The sequence below is a fragment of the Hevea brasiliensis genome, chromosome 18 (assembly GCF_030052815.1).
Source record: "Hevea brasiliensis isolate MT/VB/25A 57/8 chromosome 18, ASM3005281v1, whole genome shotgun sequence".
Classification (NCBI taxonomy): Eukaryota; Viridiplantae; Streptophyta; class Magnoliopsida; order Malpighiales; family Euphorbiaceae; genus Hevea; species Hevea brasiliensis.
The window spans coordinates 23548940-23567173 of record NC_079510.1 but is presented as its reverse complement, the minus strand read 5'-3'; positions in this window follow the sequence as shown (position 1 = coordinate 23567173).

Genomic DNA, 18234 nt, shown 5'->3' with positions numbered 1-18234 from the left:
ATGTTCATCTTCCTCACTCCCTTAACTTAGACGAATTGAAGAGAAAGAAAATCTCCATGGGCGTTTTGCATGAGCTCTCTTAACTTCTCCCATTTCAACTCCAATCCCTTAAGTAGCTTCATGAAAGTTTGTCTACTCATCACAAGGAAGAGTTTGATACCAAATTTGAGAAGTTTAAGCAAGGTTTAACAAGCTCCAACCATAAGGTAAGTTAGTATTTTTGAAGATAGCTTTGTTAAATTTTGTGTGCATGTTATGGGTGTTGGAATTGTGAAGAAAATTTTTGAGTTTGAAGAGTTATTGTTGTGTTCATTTTGGACAGCCATGGAGTCATGTAATGGATGAAATAATTGTGCATATATTTGATGAGAAATGGTGTTGATCATGATGATTTAATAACCTAGTGAATTACTTCACATGTATATGGTGAATTTTGCACTTGGAATGGGATTTAATGAATTGTAGGACACTTTGATGTTGAAGGACAATTTCGGCAGCCTTGATACTCTTGGATAAGTGTATGTGTTCATGAAGATATGGGCAGAATTGTGGCATTAAGGATTGAAGGATATGTGTATGAAATTGTTGTGTAAAGTGTATGTAAAAAACTAGTGATGTTTATGTGTATGTGTAATGGTATTTGAACTTTGGGAATTAGAGTTATATTTGGTGTATTGAAGATAATTATAATCTGCCCAAAGTGATGATAATGTAAAGTGGGATGTGGTTTTGGTAATGAACCAAAACAGAAATGGTAGGAAAGTAAACATATTGCAAGGTAAATGTGTCATGGATGTGTGTTTAAGCAAGGTAACTAAGGGCAGTGTATATTTTAGCCAATAAGTTTAAATGTGTAACCTCAATTGGTATGAGACCAATTGGAGGTGAAACTAGGCACAAAATGTGCCAACTTTCATTGAGAAAACATACCAAAATTCTGCTTGCAAGGTGACCTAAGAAAATGACCAATTCGGATTAGGTACAATTAGGACCTGAAAAATGACCAATTGGGCAGCAGCGAGTGTTTAGGCCATAACTCACTCAAAACAGGTCCAATTGACCTGAAATTTTAACCATGAATAGTTAAGACCCATACCTACAAGTCTTATGAAGACACCAAAGCCCAGAAATGACCATAAGCAAGTCAAAAAGCTTACACAAGTTCGGGTCCAAAAACTGGCCGAACCAAAGTTGACCAAATTGACCTAAAATTGACCTAACTTGATGCCATTTGACCAGCAATAGTGTAATGACCATAACTTGGTCTACTTAACTCGGAATGACCTAAAATTTTGCACCGCGGTCCATAAGACATAGATCTACAAGTTTGTAGTTTTGACCGAAACCCGAAAACAGAGCGAACTAGGCCGTCCGGCTAGGTCAAACTAGTATCCCGGAATCCAGCAAGTTGCATTAAAATGCACTAAACAAGGAAACAAGTTTGGTAACACGTACCAACCCTAAAACCCTATCGAATATGACATATTAATGACACTAAGACCTAATTTACCTAGAACATGTCGAGGGTCGGTATATTAGGTGATTAAGCAAATAAAGGTATTCAGTGAATTGTTTATCGAACATTATCGTTAGAGGCAAATTAATTTAGCACTGAAACACTTCAAATTGTGTTTCTCAGTTACTAAAGACTCAGGGAAAGGGAAAGAAACACTGAGTCCAGACCAGGGAGACAGTCATCAGAGGTTTGTGCACAACAACTATTTCTTTTGAATTTTTCAATTGAAATAAATATTGACTATTTGTACATTATTGTTTTAAATTGTGGAAATGCGTTTGAATGGATATTTATTGCTTGAAAAGCATTGTAAATGATTTGAAACTGTGAGAAATTGTTTGAATGATATTGATGGATACTCATTGCTTAAAAAGCATTGTAAATGGTTTGAAATTGTGGAAAAATCGGTTTAGTGTGATTTGTGAAAATTGAAGTTAATTATGAATTGTGTTGCCATTTTGTGAATGAAATTATGACTTGGGAAATTTATTGGATTCTCATGAATCATTTGAATAAAATGTTTGGAATTGATTTTGTGTTCACACTTAGCATGACAGTATCATATCATTCCTTCTCCATTTATGGAGTCGTGATCGTTTATTTTTCCCTCTCTGGTTTACCAGTTGAGGTGATCGGATGAGTACTCATTATATAGCTAGCTCCCTTCCTCATTGATTTCGATTAGTGGGGTTGTGATTGCTTTGTCGTGGTGTACAACGCGGCATTGATCGGAAATTTGTGTCATGGCTTAAGATGTGAATGAATTGGCAACACTGTATTATTAAATTATTTGACTAAATTGTGTTATTATGCGATTTGATAATTTGTGAAATGGAGTTTAAATTCTTATTGACATTTACTGTCTTTTGAATTTAACTATATTTCGATTACTGAGATTTAATGTGATATTGTGTTAAATTCTTTATGACATTTATTGTCTTGAATTTAATTATGGTTTTACGTATCCATCATTTATTTGAATTATGAATTGCGATTTAAACTTGTATTTGGTTAATGTTGTGCATCACTGAGACATTGTCTCAGCGATAGCTTTATTCTTTATCGCGGTAGAGAGATAGGCAGTGACAGACTAGGCCGCTAATGAGAGATTTTTGGGTATAGTGAGTATACCACATTTGGCATTTTGTACTGTAATGTATATTCACTGTATGTATATTTTGTTGTTGGTTTTGAGCAATTGTAAATTCAAATTGTACCTTGAAGTTGTAAATTAATTATGAGTTATTTGACTTGTAAAAATTGTATTATATTTCCTTATATCAGGCTTTGAAAAATTTCTATAGAATTGAGTTGATAAATTGTGGTGTTGAGAAATGTATTGGAATTGAGATTTGGAAAATTATTGAAGTGCTTTTTACAGGTTTTCTGAAGAACTGTTTTGTCCAAAATACAGATGGCGCTCTGTCAAAATTTTTACAAAAATTCCAAATAAATCAAATGAGTTAGTTGTTTCACTTCAGTTCACCAAAATCTTTAACACCTGTAAATAGTGCTCACCACTGTAAAGAAGTAAGAAAAGTTTTTAAAATCCCTTGTAGTGTATTTAATGGGTTATCAGTAGACGGAGTTGGTAATTCATTAGGTATACTACGGGATCATGTTATGCCTTACAGAGGGGTAGGGTGTGACATGAGAACATGTAGAGTGCGAGTGAGATCTTTCTTCACCTATAAGAGTTGTATGGTGAGCACAGCAAGAATGCTAGGTATGAGATATCTAGGCAGTTGTTCCGCATGAGGATGTGTGAGGGACAGAATGTTAGGGATCATGTCCACAAGATGATTCAGCTAATTGAGCAGTTGGAACATCTTGACTTTAACATGGATTTCCAACTGCAGACGAATTTGATCCTTCAGTCCCTTCCTGAGTCTTTTGGGAATTTTGTGACAAATTTCCATATGACTAAACTGGAATGCACCTTGGCTGGTTTACTCAACATGCTGGTTATTGCCCAAAAGAATATGTCTGGCAATAAAGGAAAAGAGTTAGCTTTGATTGCATCTTCTTCTGCTGGAAAGTCCAATAAGAAGAAGGGTAATAAGAAAAAGAAACCTCAGATTCCTAGTCCTTCCAAGAAAATAGCTAAACAGAAAGGAAAGACTAAAGCTGATGGAGGCAAAGGAAAGTGTTTCAACTGCTAGAAGGATGGGCACTGGAAGAGGAACTGCCCAGAGTATCTTGCTTCTCTAAAGGACAAGAATGATAGACCTTCAGAAGGTATGTCCATATCTTGTTATTTAGATTCTGATGATACTCATAGTTCATCTACAGCTTGGGTTTTAGATACTGGTGCCAGTTCTCACATTTCTTATGATATGCAGGAACTAGTAAATAGTAGCAGCTTGTGTTCTCGAGATGTTAGAGTCCGAATTGGCAATGGCTCAACTGTTGAAGCTTTAGCCATAGGTTCTAAATATTTTTACATGTCAGGACATATTTTGTGTTTGAATAATATTTTATATGTACCTGATGCTTTTAAGAACATCATTTCTATATCTAGTTTGACTAGAAATGGCTATGAATTTTAGTTTACAGATGATGTTTGCAATATTTATTTTGGAAATAAATATGTTGGTTCGGGTTATATGAATGATGGTCTTTATTATTTAGATAATAATAACAAACACAAAATGAATGCAAGTGATCTGAGTGAATGCAATGCCATGGTGAAAATCAACTCAAGTTCAAAATATATTTGGCACTTAAGGTTATGTCATGTTACAGAAGATAGGATTGCAAAATTGGAGAAAATGGGGATTCTTTTCTCATTGGGCTCTGAGCCTACTCCAATTTGTGAATCTTGCCTTCAGGGCAAAATGACTAGATCACCCTTTGTTGGACAAGGGCTAAGGACTAAAATTATTTTGAAGCTAATACATAGTGATGTATGTGGTCCATTTAAGGAAATGGCTAGAGGCAGTTTTCATTGCTTTATTACCTTTACTGATAATAAATCAAGGTTTGGGTATTTGTATTTGATGAAATACAAATATGAATCCTTTGAAAAGTTTAAAGAATTTAAATCTAAAGTAGAAAATCAAACAGGAAAGAGTATTAAAGCTCTTCGATCATATCGTGGAGGTGAATATTTGAGTACTGAATTTGTTGAATACTTGAGAGAGCATGGCATTGTTTCCCAATTGACTCCTCCAGGAACACCATAGCTGAATGGTGTATCTGAAAGGAGAAATCATACCCTATTAGATATGGTACGTAGTATGATGAGCTATACTAATATGCTAATCTCCTTTTGGGGATTTACATTAGAATCAGCTTTGTCTATTCTGAATAGGATTCCATCGAAATCAATTTCTTTCATACCTTATGAGATATGGCATAGAAGAAAACCAAGTCTTAATCATGTTAATAATTGGGGTTGTCCAGCTTATATCAAAAAGCTGAACACTGATAAATTGGAAATCAGATCAGAAAAGGGTCGATTTGTTGGATATCCAAAAAATAATTTTGGATATTATTTTTATTTGCCTACTTCACAAAAGGTTATGGCAAGTAGAGATGCCACATTTCTTGAATAACAGTTTGTTCAAAAAGGAGGCAAAGGAAGGCAAATAGAGTTAGAATTGGAGAATTCTGACCAACCAACAGATCAGATGGATATAGATCCATCTAGTCAACCTACACCCATTGATGAAACATCTACAGTTATTCATCGTAGAACAACCAAGGTATCTCACCCACTAGTGAGATATGGTTTCCTTCATAATGAAGAACAAGAGTTGTCTACTCATGAAAAAGTAGATCATGGAGATGATCCACTTACCTATGAAGAAGCTATATCAGATATAGACTCTTCAAAATGGATTGATGCTATGAAATCCGAGATTGATTCCATGTATAAGAATCAAGTTTGGGATCTTATTGATCCACCTGAAGGTATTGTACCTATAAGGAACAAATGGGTTTTCAAGAAGAAAATTGGTTCTGATGGAAAGGTAGAGACCTATGAGGCAAGGCTAGTAGCGAAAGGGTTTCGCCAAAGGCAAGGAATCGACTATTAGAAGACTTTCTCGCCTGTTGCCATGCATAAATCAATTAGGATTATATTAGCAATAGCTGCATACTATGATTATGAGATTTGGCAGATGGATGTCAAAACAGCTTTTCTTAATGGATACATTGAAGAAAACATTTTCATGGAACAACCTAGGGGTTTTGAATCCCAAAATGGTTCCAAGGTATGCAAGCTAAAGCTATCCATTTATGGGTTGAAACAAGCTTCAAGGAGTTGGAACATCCATTTTGATGAAGCCATTAAATCATTTAGTTATATCAAAAATGAGGATGAGCCATGTGTATATAAGAAGGTTAGTGACAGTGCTATCACTTTCCTTGTCTTATATGTGGATGACATACTATTGATGGGTAATGACACAGGTATGTTGACAACTATAAAGGTATGGTTGTCAAATACATTCTCCATGAAAGACTTAGGGGAGGCAACCTATATTCTTGGGGTTCACATCTATAGAGATAGAGCGAAAAGAATAATTGATTTATCCCAAAGTCTATACTTGGAAAAGGTGTTAAAGAGGTTTAACATGCTTGATTCCAAGAGAGGATTGTTGCTAGTGAAACATGGTATCCACCTTTCTAAAGAGATGTCTCCAAAGACACCTCAAGAAAGAGATAAAATGGCCAAGATTCCATATGCTTCGGCTATTGAAAGTTTAATTTATGCAATGTTGTGTACTAGGCTGGATATCACATATGCTGTTGTTTGATTTACAGGTATCAATCCAATCCAGGTTTGAAACACTGGATAGCTGTCAAGAATATCCTTAAGTACTTGAGAAAAACTAAGGATTTATTCTTGATCTATGGAGGTGGAGACTTGCAATTGGATGGTTATACTGATTCTGATTTCCAATCAGATATCGATGATAGAAAATCTACCTCTGGGTATGTGTTCATTTGTAATGGAGGTGCAGTCAATTGGAAAAGTTCCAAACAGAGCACGACTACAGATTCCACAATCGAGGCTAAGTATATTGCTGCATCAGATGCTGCAAAGGAAGCTGTTTGGATAAAGAAGTTCGTGACAGAACTTATAGTAGTTCCTTCTATTGAATTAGCAGTTCCACTTCACTGTGATAACAATAGAGCAGTCATACAGGCTAAGGAACCCTGGTCTCACCAGAAATCCAAACACATAGAAAGGCACTATCACATTATCAAAGAAATAGTTGGATGAGGTGATGTAGCCATGCAGAAAATAGCATCAGCTAAAAATTTAGCTGATTCATTCACTAAGCCTATGTCACAGACTCAGCTAGACTGACATCTTGAGAAGATGGGTCTAAGATATTGTAATGAATGGCTCTAGTGCTAGTGAGAGATTGCTAGTGGTATGCCCTAGAGCATATCATTTAGTATGTATCTTGTATATGTTTTTATTAATAAAAGGCATTTTCAATTTTCTGTTTACTTAATATATTTATGTGTAATAGAAAAGGTCCATTGATATTTTGTTAGAAATTCTATTCTTAAGTTGTTAAGAATATGAGTGATAATATTTCTAGTACAAAGTATCATAAATAGGTTCACAATCGAGGATACTTCACAATAAGAACATGACTTATCCAGAAAGATTGTACTCATGTTTGTTCCCAAGTTATTTATTTGAGATATAAATAAGACGGAATGGTAAGTCTCATGCCATATGACGAACATGATAGGCACTTATACATGATAAGTAGGTCAAACCAGTGACACTTATGACAAGCACATGGAGTTTACTCTTGTTAATGTATTGTTATAAATCATATCAGTGCATAAAATCTTTAGACCTGAGATAGCACAGTTATCTTGTATATAGGTTGTTTGAGTTTGATACTGCTTTCATACTTGTACTATGTATGGGTATATGGGCATGTGTTGGCTCCTACTAGTTATATATGGAGGTAGGTGTTGATCAAGATGGAATCTGTTCCTTTAAGTAAATAGGGATAAAATCCTATGTTCATTTAATTGTTCTTGATGTTTCAAGTTCCTGGCCAGGACAGATAGATTTTATCAGAAAAGAGTTTCTGATGAGAAAATCTTTTAATCAAGAACTGGAATTAAAAGAGAACATAATATTCATAGCAAATGAGGTTTGACATAAACCATGACTCCAGCTTAAGTTGGGATTTTGTAACAGAGAGATTCTAGTGCATGGTAACATATGATTATAGGTTCATTTAAGGTAAACCTTATTACTGATTGGGTGGCTATGGCATGCTATGCTAGGTATTAACCATGGTCTATGAGGTGCATAAAATGATTTAGAGAAATCATTTATGGTAAGAAAGAGTTCTGATGATATTAAGAGTTGATATCATGTCTCATTGCTAATTAGTGATGAGCCTAGTAAGTCACACACATACATAAGTAATTACCAAATTAAATATGATTTAATTAATTAATTAAAGAGTTTAATTGATAAATTAAATAGGTTTGGTTTGCAATTAGATTGCAAAGTCCCTAGCATGTCTTGAAACCAGATCTAGGTTATTGGATGTATAGTATAAGTTAAATTTATATTTAAAATATTTAAATATGAATTTAATTAATGAGAAATTAATTAATAAAGATTAATTAATTAATTTATATTTGATATAAATTGATTAGAAGAAGAGAAATAATTATTTTGGGTTGAGAACTCAAAATTAAGATACAGGGGCATTTTGGTCATTTCACAGGGTGACATATGGCACCATGAGATAGTGACACATGGCATTACACATAAGCTTGCCAAATGTCTTTTTATCATGTAAGATGATTAAAATTAAGATTAAATATAGGTTTGACACTTGGCACAATATGATTAGGTCAATTAAACCTAGAGCCAATCAGAAGGTGACATGTGGCAAGGGTTTTAAGTGATGACCTAGCTATATAAGTATAAGAATGAAAGAACAAAACACAACCAGCTGCTGCCACCCTTTGTGCCGCCACCCTTGAGGCTCCCATTCTCTCTTTTGGTTCATCTCTTATCAATTCCAAGAGATTAGCAAACAATCTCTTGAATTAAAATTACTAGAAATTGTTTCTAGTGTCCTGTTTACATCTTTAATCTCTTAAAAGGCAAAACTTGATTTTCTAATTAATAGAAAAAGCTTCAGAACCTGTTCAAGGGCTGCCATAAGTGATCTTGGTGTGGACAAGCTAGAGGGACAATATCTGGTGTCCTAAAGACGCATCCCAAAGGTGCCAAACACACTGTAGTGCATCAAGAGGTTAGTGCACTTATTCTTAATCTAATCTAGGATTTTAAATTTATCTAATTAATTCTAAAATCTTAAATGGCAAATACAGATCTAAAAACATATTAAAAGAGTTTTAATATGTTGTTTATCATTGAAATCAAATAGATAAAAATAAATCTTGCATGATGCATGTGACCCTAGGTGAAAATTTTTGAATTCAATGATATAAACTTGTGTTTTTCATGCTTCCGCTCCTTCAGGAAGGAGAAGTTGCTTTCTTAAGTAGGTAAAGATGTTATGCTCCAATTGATGGTGCAAACTATTCCCACATATGTCATGGGCTGCTTTGCTCCACCAAAATCTTTGTCTAATGAGTTACATTGCATGATCGCATCTTTTTGGTGGGATGGTGGTGACTCGAGTTAGAAAATTGATATGTTATCATGGTCAAAATTGTGTTTGGAGATTAAAGTACTTTCCAAATTGCTCTTTTATGGTGGCTTCCCTTAGTCATCAATAAAGCATTATGGGGCACAGCCTACTAAAGGGCAGAGATGTTCTAGATCATGGTCTAGTTTGGCGAGTGGGTTCGAGCCACTTTCTTTCTGTTTGGAGGGACAAGCGGATCCCATTTGTTAATGGTGGAAGACCTTTGGTGTGTAATAATCTTTTGGTAGACGTAAGAGTTTTAGATTTGATTGATGGTGTTTCTTAGTCATGGGGGGAGGTTATAATTTGAAATAATTTATCGCCATTTGAGCAAGAGGCAATACTACAACTTTCATTATGTCAAAAGAGGCCATATAAAATTCTTTATATTGGCCACGAGCAAAGAATGGATCATATATAGTATGGCAGGGGTACCATATGGCTAAGGAAATGTTACAATAGTCTCTTTCTTCCTCTTAAATTAGTGGTAGCTTAGTGTGGTCTAAGGTGTGGAAGCTAAGCATTCCTCCTAAGATACACTCTTTGGCTTAGAGATTTTTATCTTAGAGTCTTCGTACATGTTCTTTTTTGCTAAAGCGAGGTGTCTAAATTTCTCTGTTGTGTCCTCATTGTGGTAGAGATTAGGAAACTGAGCTACACTTGTTTAAAGAGTGTTCTTGGATTTAGTGTGTCTAGTTTCTTTCTTCCCTTGGCTTGCTCCCTGATTCAATGTCTAGGATTAAATTGTGTTTAAGGTGTTGGAGGAGTGTCATTTGTGCTTATTTTTAATTATATTATGAAGTATTTAGCATGGCCAAAGCTGATTTGTCTTCAAGTCTCTTGAGATGGCTCTGCAAGACATTATTAATAAGGCTATACACCTATTTCAGGAGCTTGATCTTAGCCAAGGTGTTTTGAGCGTTATAATTTCCTCTTTGTAGTCGGTATGGTAACCTTTTATGCCTGGAGTGAAGGTCAATACTGATGCATCAGTGGTGGAAGTTACCTCTTTTGCTGGACTAGGTTGTGTTATTCGGGATGGTGTGGGTCGAGTTCTCTTTGCAGGCTATCAAAGTTTGGCCATACCTATAGCCATTACGGTAGCAGAGAGTAAAGTAGTGCTTTTTGGTTCTTAGATGGCACAATAGCTTATTTTCCTAGATGTTCTTTTGGAGAGTGATGCTTCAAAGATTATAGATGGCATCTTGGGTAAGTAACAATTTTTGGGAATAGTGAGAGAGATTAGTGATGTTTTTGAGCTACTATTGTAACGACCTAAGCTAGGGGCTATTACTGGTGCTAGAGATTGAGTCAGCTTAAGGCTGTCAAAACCCGTAGCAAGCCTAAAACCTAAAAAACATACATACATTCCTACATCTCACCATTTAAATATACTTTAAGACCCATATACATTTATAAAAAAAATCAAATCTTATGTTTTCCCCAAACTCAACATAACATATGCATGGATTTCTTTAAATCCATCATGAAAAATTAGCCATTTAAGGCCCATAACAATTGAACATAACTGTTCTAAACATAAAACATAGAATTTCAACATAAAATCACAAACCCTAACATGCATAAATTTCCCTAAACACTTAACTTAAAAATAACTTTTCATGAAATTAAAGCTATAGAAACCTCATCCCTCATCAACTTTCTTAGATTTACCCATTAAATCAATAAGAAAAGAAAGTTACCTCTTTTCTTGGAGCTTGGAGGTGGGAGAACCAAAACTTCAAAGTTTGGATCTACTCTTCCACACTTCTAAATGGAAGAATCTCCCTCTAGATCTTACAAAATCTAAGAAATTTCTTTAAAGAGTTCCTTGTATGCTCCAGTAGTTAAGAGAGAAGAAAGAAGAAAACCCTAAGTATTTTGGCAGCAAAATAAGCTTTGGACCCTTTTTATACCCTTTCTATCGAGGGACTTTTCGCTGCTAGAGCCATCTCTATCCAAAAGAGCTTTTGGGTAGGAAAAAAGGCTTCGGCAGCTAAAAATCCTTACTTCGGCTACTGAAACTCTTTCTACTAGAAACCCTTACTTAAAAACTTTTTAGAAATAAAACCTTTAAAATATTTTTCTTTCTTAAATACATTTTGAACATATCACACATACATAAACATATTTTCTCATCTCACCACCACTCTCTTATCAGTAAAGTTTTACTTTTTACTAGAATATCCCATCAAGGATAAATATTCTGATATCAAAAAATGGTAGGTATTACATTCTCTCTCCCTTAAGAACATTCATCCATGAATATTAAAACAAACACATAAAAAGCAAATGTAATAAACATAACATACAGAATATACCTAGAAAAGGTGGGGATATTGTTGTATCATGAAATCGTGGGTTTCCCACGTGCACTCTTCCATGTTGTGGTAGTTCCATAACACCTTGACCATAGGCATCTCATTGTTCCTCAGCTTTCTTACTTCTACAATCCGGGTAGGTTATCAACATAAGAAAGATCTTCTGAAATGTCTATGTCTAGTTCACTTATAACCTTGTTCAGATTTGACACAAACTTTCTCAATATAGAAACATGGAACATTGAATGGATTCTCTCCATTTCTAGTGGCAAAGCTAACTTATAAAACACATTTTTGACCCTTTGTAGCACTTCATATGGTATAATGTGCCTTGGAGCTAGTTTGTTTTTCTTTCCAAATCGGATGACACTCTTCATTGGAGATACCTTCAAAAGTACCATATCCCCTTCCACTACAAGAAAATATCAGTACAAAAACCAAATTTAGAAACGGATATAAGTCAATTTGTAATTTGAAATGGCTTTTGAAACAGAAACTAAGTAGAACGGGTAAAATGTATCAGAAACCGATTAGCAACAATTTTGAAACCGACATTTGAAACCGAAAACCATCGGTTTATAAATTATGCAGCACATTTTTGTGGTAAATTTAGCATCGGTTTAGAAACCGTTTAAAAATTGACTTCTGAAACTGAATAACGTTCGGTTTCTAATTCAAAGGATCAAGACTAGTTCCATTATAATTGAGTCATATTGGAAACCGAATATCGTCGGTTCCTAATTTACTCAGGTTTAATTTAGAAACCAATTATATTCGGTTGCAAAATTGAGTTACTATCTATTTATATTTAGAAACCGAGTTATATTGGTTTCAAAATTAATATAATTTCTATTTTATTTACTAAATATTATGGTCAAAATAGAAACCGATTCATGTCGGTTTTTAATTTCATAAATCACATTTAGAAATCGATTGTTTTCGGTTTCAAAATTTATCTATTATATATTTTATTTAATAATATTTAGAAACTGATATATGTCGGTTTCAAACTAAATGTAGATCAATTTTATAAAGTTAAATTAGGAACTGATTTATATCGGTTTCTAATATTTTAGGTTATTTAGAAATCGATTATTTTCGGTTTCAAAAATTAAAGTATTAATTATATTTAGAAATAGATTTATGTCGGTTTCAAACTTAATATAATTTCTATTTTATTTATAAAATATTAAAGTCAAAATAGAAATTGATTTATGTCGGTTTTAATTTCTTCATTTTACACTTAGAAATCGATCTCTTTTAGTTTCAAAATTTATATATTATATATTTTTTTAATAAATTTAAAAGTGCAGTTAGAAACCGACTTCTATTGGTTTCTAATTTTCTTGGTTATATTTAGAAACTGATATTTGTGGGTTTCAAACTAAATGTATGATCGATTTTATCAAGTCACATTAGAAACCGATTTTTATTGGTTTCTAATTCCATTAGTTATTTAGAAACCGATTAGTTTCGGTTTCAAAAGTTAAAGTGAAATCTAATTATATTTAGAAACAGATTTATATCGGTTTTAAAATTTATATAATTTCTATTTTATTTACTAAAGCTTAAAGTTAAAATAGAAACCGATTATTTCGGTTTCAAAATTTATCTAATTATATATTTGATTAAATAAATTTTAAGTTTATGTTAGAAACCAATTTCTATCGGTTTTTATTTTTATGGTTTTAGAAACCGATTTTTTTTTTTGTTTCAAAATAAATTTACATATTAAATTTTAAAGTCAAATTAGGAATCGATTTATATCGGTTTTGTGACACCCCTTACTCGTCTATGGTGTAGCCGAGTAAGATATGCCACACAGTGTGCCAAAGCACCAAATCATATTTTTATTACAATTTACCCTTTTTAATTCATTTATTTACAATTTTGATTAATCTGAATTTTTCACAAATTATATAGAAAATTTGGCAGAGTGCCAGCTATAAATTAGAAAAACAGTTCTTTTGAATCTGTTAAAAACACTTCCAATATAATCATATTATCAATCTCAGTCAACCACCAATATATTTCCACAATTTCTCAAATGACTTCAATATTTCAAAATTTAATTCGTTTCATATCATACTCAACTCAATAAGAAATACTCAAATTTATTACTGAACATGGTTTATAGATATTACATCAAAACATAATTACATGAGTTTATAATATACATGATAAAATAAAAGTCTAATTACAAAAGTTTACAAAATACAAAATACAAAAAATAACCTAATGTCATACCAATGCACTCCAAATGTGAGGTGACTCTAGACTCTGTGTACAAATCTGACAATTCACCCGGTTTAAGGTTTACTGGACTCCCCAGCTATGTCTCCAGTACCTGTGCGTGGCAAAAGCGACGCACTAAGTAATTCTGCTTAGTGGTGCCAATATAAAATAAAATAACTAAAATAAAATAAATATGCAGAATGTACGTTTATATTTTTATGTAGACTTAATTTCTGGCATTTATTATAGTATTATTCGATTAAAGTTTGGTAAGATTTATTTTAATTGCCCGAGTAACCTATACTAGTCGACTGGACTAGATAAACAGGTAAACTGGCACTGGGTACCAAGTACCTCGGACCATCACACCATTGATCACATTGTGTCTCCAGGTGTGCAACAGAACAACTAATAAGTTGTGATAATTATTAGGGATAAAACCCAAGTATAACAACTCAATCAACATAGCCAAAGGCTATTTTATCACAGAATGGCACGAGAGGCCATAAAACATAGAATGGCATGAAGCCATATGCAGTACTGCTAACAGAACCCTATTGGCATGCCAACCTATCCAAACCAATCTTACTAGGTGTACTAGGGCATATTACACTTTTAAATTTTACAATTCATGAAATTGAAGTTTAAGTGTTACTATTTATTTCATTAGTCAACTAAAATGTTGACTTTAGCATAGAAAAAATGTATATTGGTTCTAATATTCCCAACATATCACATTTTGCATTCTAAAGTTGTTGGTATTGGTTGCCAATACCATTTCAAAGCTTAGTGTTAATTATTCACAATTTTTAGATTTCAAGCATTATATTTACTGTTCCATTAGTCATTTGTACAGTAGGAATTTAGAAAAGTCGTCTTCATGAAAATTGTTCCTTATTGTGTCTAGTTATATTTCTTTTTTTTGAATCAATCCATTTGGAGTTTTGTAACTCAAGTTATGGCCTAAACACCATAACTGGCCAGATTGCAAATTTCCATATTTTTCTGGGCAGAACTAATTTTACAGGTTTTGTACACTAATTACAGGTCAGTTTTTGGACATGTTATGGTCAAAATTTGGATTTGGTTTCTTCATGAAAGTTGTAGGTCTATGTCCCATCTATCCGCTAGTAAACGTTCAAGTCAACTGAACCTTTCTACACTGAGTTATCACCAAATGAATAAATACTATTCATTTAGTCATTTTGCCCAGGCAGAATGCAGGTCACCCGGATTAGGGCAATCTTTAGGTCAACTTGTTTTGGTTTGCTGGGCATGGTTTCTCCACCAAAGTTGTGCCATTATGTGTCTAGTTTCATGTTCAATTGGCCTTGCACCAATTGAACCTCTAAAACTCCATTTATAGCTGCCCAAACCTGCTGGACTCATACTCAGTCCTATAGGTCAGCCAAGGCAGCTCACCCAAACTCAAATACTCAGCCACAACTCACTTTATTTCCTCAACATACACAGTCAAATGGTCACTAATTGACCATTTAAACTTTTATTCACCAACACATGAACAAAGTCTCAATTTTATACCCAAACCCTAACTCTACTATATCAAATCATGCATTTAACTTGCATTTCATTATCCTAATCATGAAGTTAATGCTAAGGGCAGCCATAATACCATTTTAGTTCTAAGAAATCTTCAAAACCCTACCAAGTTAAAGGCTATAGAAAATATTGGAGAAGGTATGCTTATGATTTTGTTTAAATTTCTTTGTAAATATCCACTAATTCTACTCCTTCCACATGAATTTAAAGAAAAAGAATAAGTTTGGTCACTAATCTTTAATGGAGTTAATCTCAAACTTGTAAAAGCTCCTCCTTTCTACTTCTTTTTGTTGTCTTTAGCTTTCCCAAGGTGTAGTGAATTTTTTTGTGAAGACAAATATGGCTTTTATGGTGAAAAACTTGAAGAACTCAAGTTGGAAATGAAAAAAAAAATGGAGTGCTTTAGAAAGAAATTTCGGCCACCATGGATGGATGAGGAAGATGAAGTGATTTTTTGGCCTTCCTTATCCTTTATGAAGTGTTAATTAAATTTTGATTGGTGGAAGAATTTTTAATGAGGTCATGCTTATGTCATTATTTGTCTTTTATTCCATTATTTTTTTTTTGTTTTGTTTTTCTTCCTTACTTCTTTTACTTATTTTTAATAAAATTTTCATCAATGTTTGTTCATATTTTATGTCGTATAATTCACTTACTTAAATGGACAAGTTGGTCAAAAATCATCTCTGAATTCAAAATGACCAAAATGCCCTCCGTTTGGCTTAACTAGCTAAAATTGTGTGTACCGATTAATTAAATTTTCCTTGCGTTTTCTTAACATTTTATTGTCATTGAAACCCCAATAATCCTTCCCTGAGGTCCTAAAAATTATTTCATGAATTTTTTCCCGGGTCTAGGGCTCCTAGTTGCGAGGACCGCAACTTTCCACTGGGTTACCCATCGCTAGGGCACCGGCTCATTTAACTTGGTTGTATTTTATTTCTAACCTTTTTCCTAAATTTTTCTTATTAATATTTGAGTTAATTATGGTTCCTCACTTTAATTTAAATATTTTTCTAGATGTTCTAGCTGTCCGGACCGACAACGGTCACCGAAACAGTAGAATGCACGGAATTGCTACAGTGAGGGTGTTACAACTCTTCCCCTCTAATTTAAATTTCATCCTCAAAATTTACCTGATGCAAACAGTTGAGGTAACTATTGCCTCATTGTATCTTCACTTTCCAAGTTGCCTCCTCGGTATTATGATGCCTCCACAATACTTTCACCAGTGGAATTTATTTATTTCTCTGTTCCTTCACTTCCCGAGCCAGGATCCGTATGGGTTCTTCTGCATATGTCAAGTCCGGTTGGATTTCAATCTCCTCCATGGAGATGACATGTGAAGGGTTTGAGCGGTATCTTCTTAGCATAAACATATGAAATACATTATGGATCTTATCCAGTTCTGGTGGTAAAGCTAGCCAATAGGCCACTGGTCCCACACATTCAATAACTTCATATGGGCCAATGAACCTAGGGCTTAACTTACCCTTTCTTTCAAAACTCAGTGCCTTCTTCCATGGTGAGACTTTGAGAAACACTTTGTCACCTAATGCATACTCTATCTCTTTTCTCTTTAAGTCGGCATAAGATTTCTGTCTATCTGAGGCAACCTTCAAATTAGCTTTGGTTATCTTTACTTTCTCCTCAGTCTGTTTCACCAGGTCTGGTCCTACCAGCTTATCTTCGCTCAATTCAGTCCAACTTACTGGGGTTCTATACTTCCTCTCATACAGTGCTTCATATGGGGCCATTTGAATGCTAGCTTGGTAGCTATTGTTATATGCAAATTCTGCTAGTAGGAGATATCTATCCTAACTCCCCTCAAACTCAATAACACAACTCCTCAGCATATCCTCAAGGATCTATCACATAATTCATATTGTTACTATCATTTCAATTTATTGGTTGTAAAAATTCAATTAGTTTTTAGGTTTACCTGGATTACTCATTCTGACTGTTCATCCATCTGAGGATGAAACGCCATGCTAAAGTGGAGTTGTGTGCCCAAGGCTTCTTGCAACTTTTTCTAAAATCTCGATGTAAACCTTGGGTCTCGATCAGATATGATGGAAAGTGGGATTCCATGCAGTCTAATTATCTCACTGATATGCAACTCTGCTAGCTTCTCCAGTGAGTAGTCAGTCCTAACTGGTAGAAAATGTGCTGACTTCGTTAATTTATCAACTATCACCCACACTGCATCATGCTTCTTTTGGGTGAGAGGTAGACCACTAACAAAATTCATAGTGACCCGGTCCCATTTCCATTCAGGTATGCTTATAGGCTGTAGCAACCCTAATGGAACTTGATGTTCTGCTTTAACTTGCTGACATGTCAAGTACTTAGTAACATAGTTAGCTATATCCTTCTTCATACCAGGCCACCAATAATGAGGCTTCAAATTATTATACATTTTTGTGCTTCTCGGGTGTATAGCATAAACACTAGTGTGTGCTTCTTTCAGAATACTAGTCTTTAGTTCCCCATCATCTGGTACACACACTCTTCCTCTATAGTATAGACACCCATCTGCTTTCACCTCATAATTAGTTTCCTTCCCCTCTGGAATTTTACTCACAATAGCCATTAATTTTTCATCTGCCTTCTGCCCATCTTGTATCTACTACAGCAGGTTTGGCCTCACTTGTAACTCAGCCAAAATAGCTCCATCTTGAGCTAAGGACAGACGTGCATTTAGTGATCTTAAAGCTATAATGGACTTTCTGCTCAAGGCATCAACAACTACATTTGCCTTCCCAGGATGGTAATCTATCACACAATCATAGTCCTTTAGGAACTCAATCCATCACCTCTGTCTAAGATTGAGCTCCTTCTGGGTTAGCAAATATTTTAGACTTTTGTGGTCTGTATAGATGTAATATTTTTCACCATACAAATAATGCCTCCATATCTTCAGTGCGAAGATAATTGCTGTTAA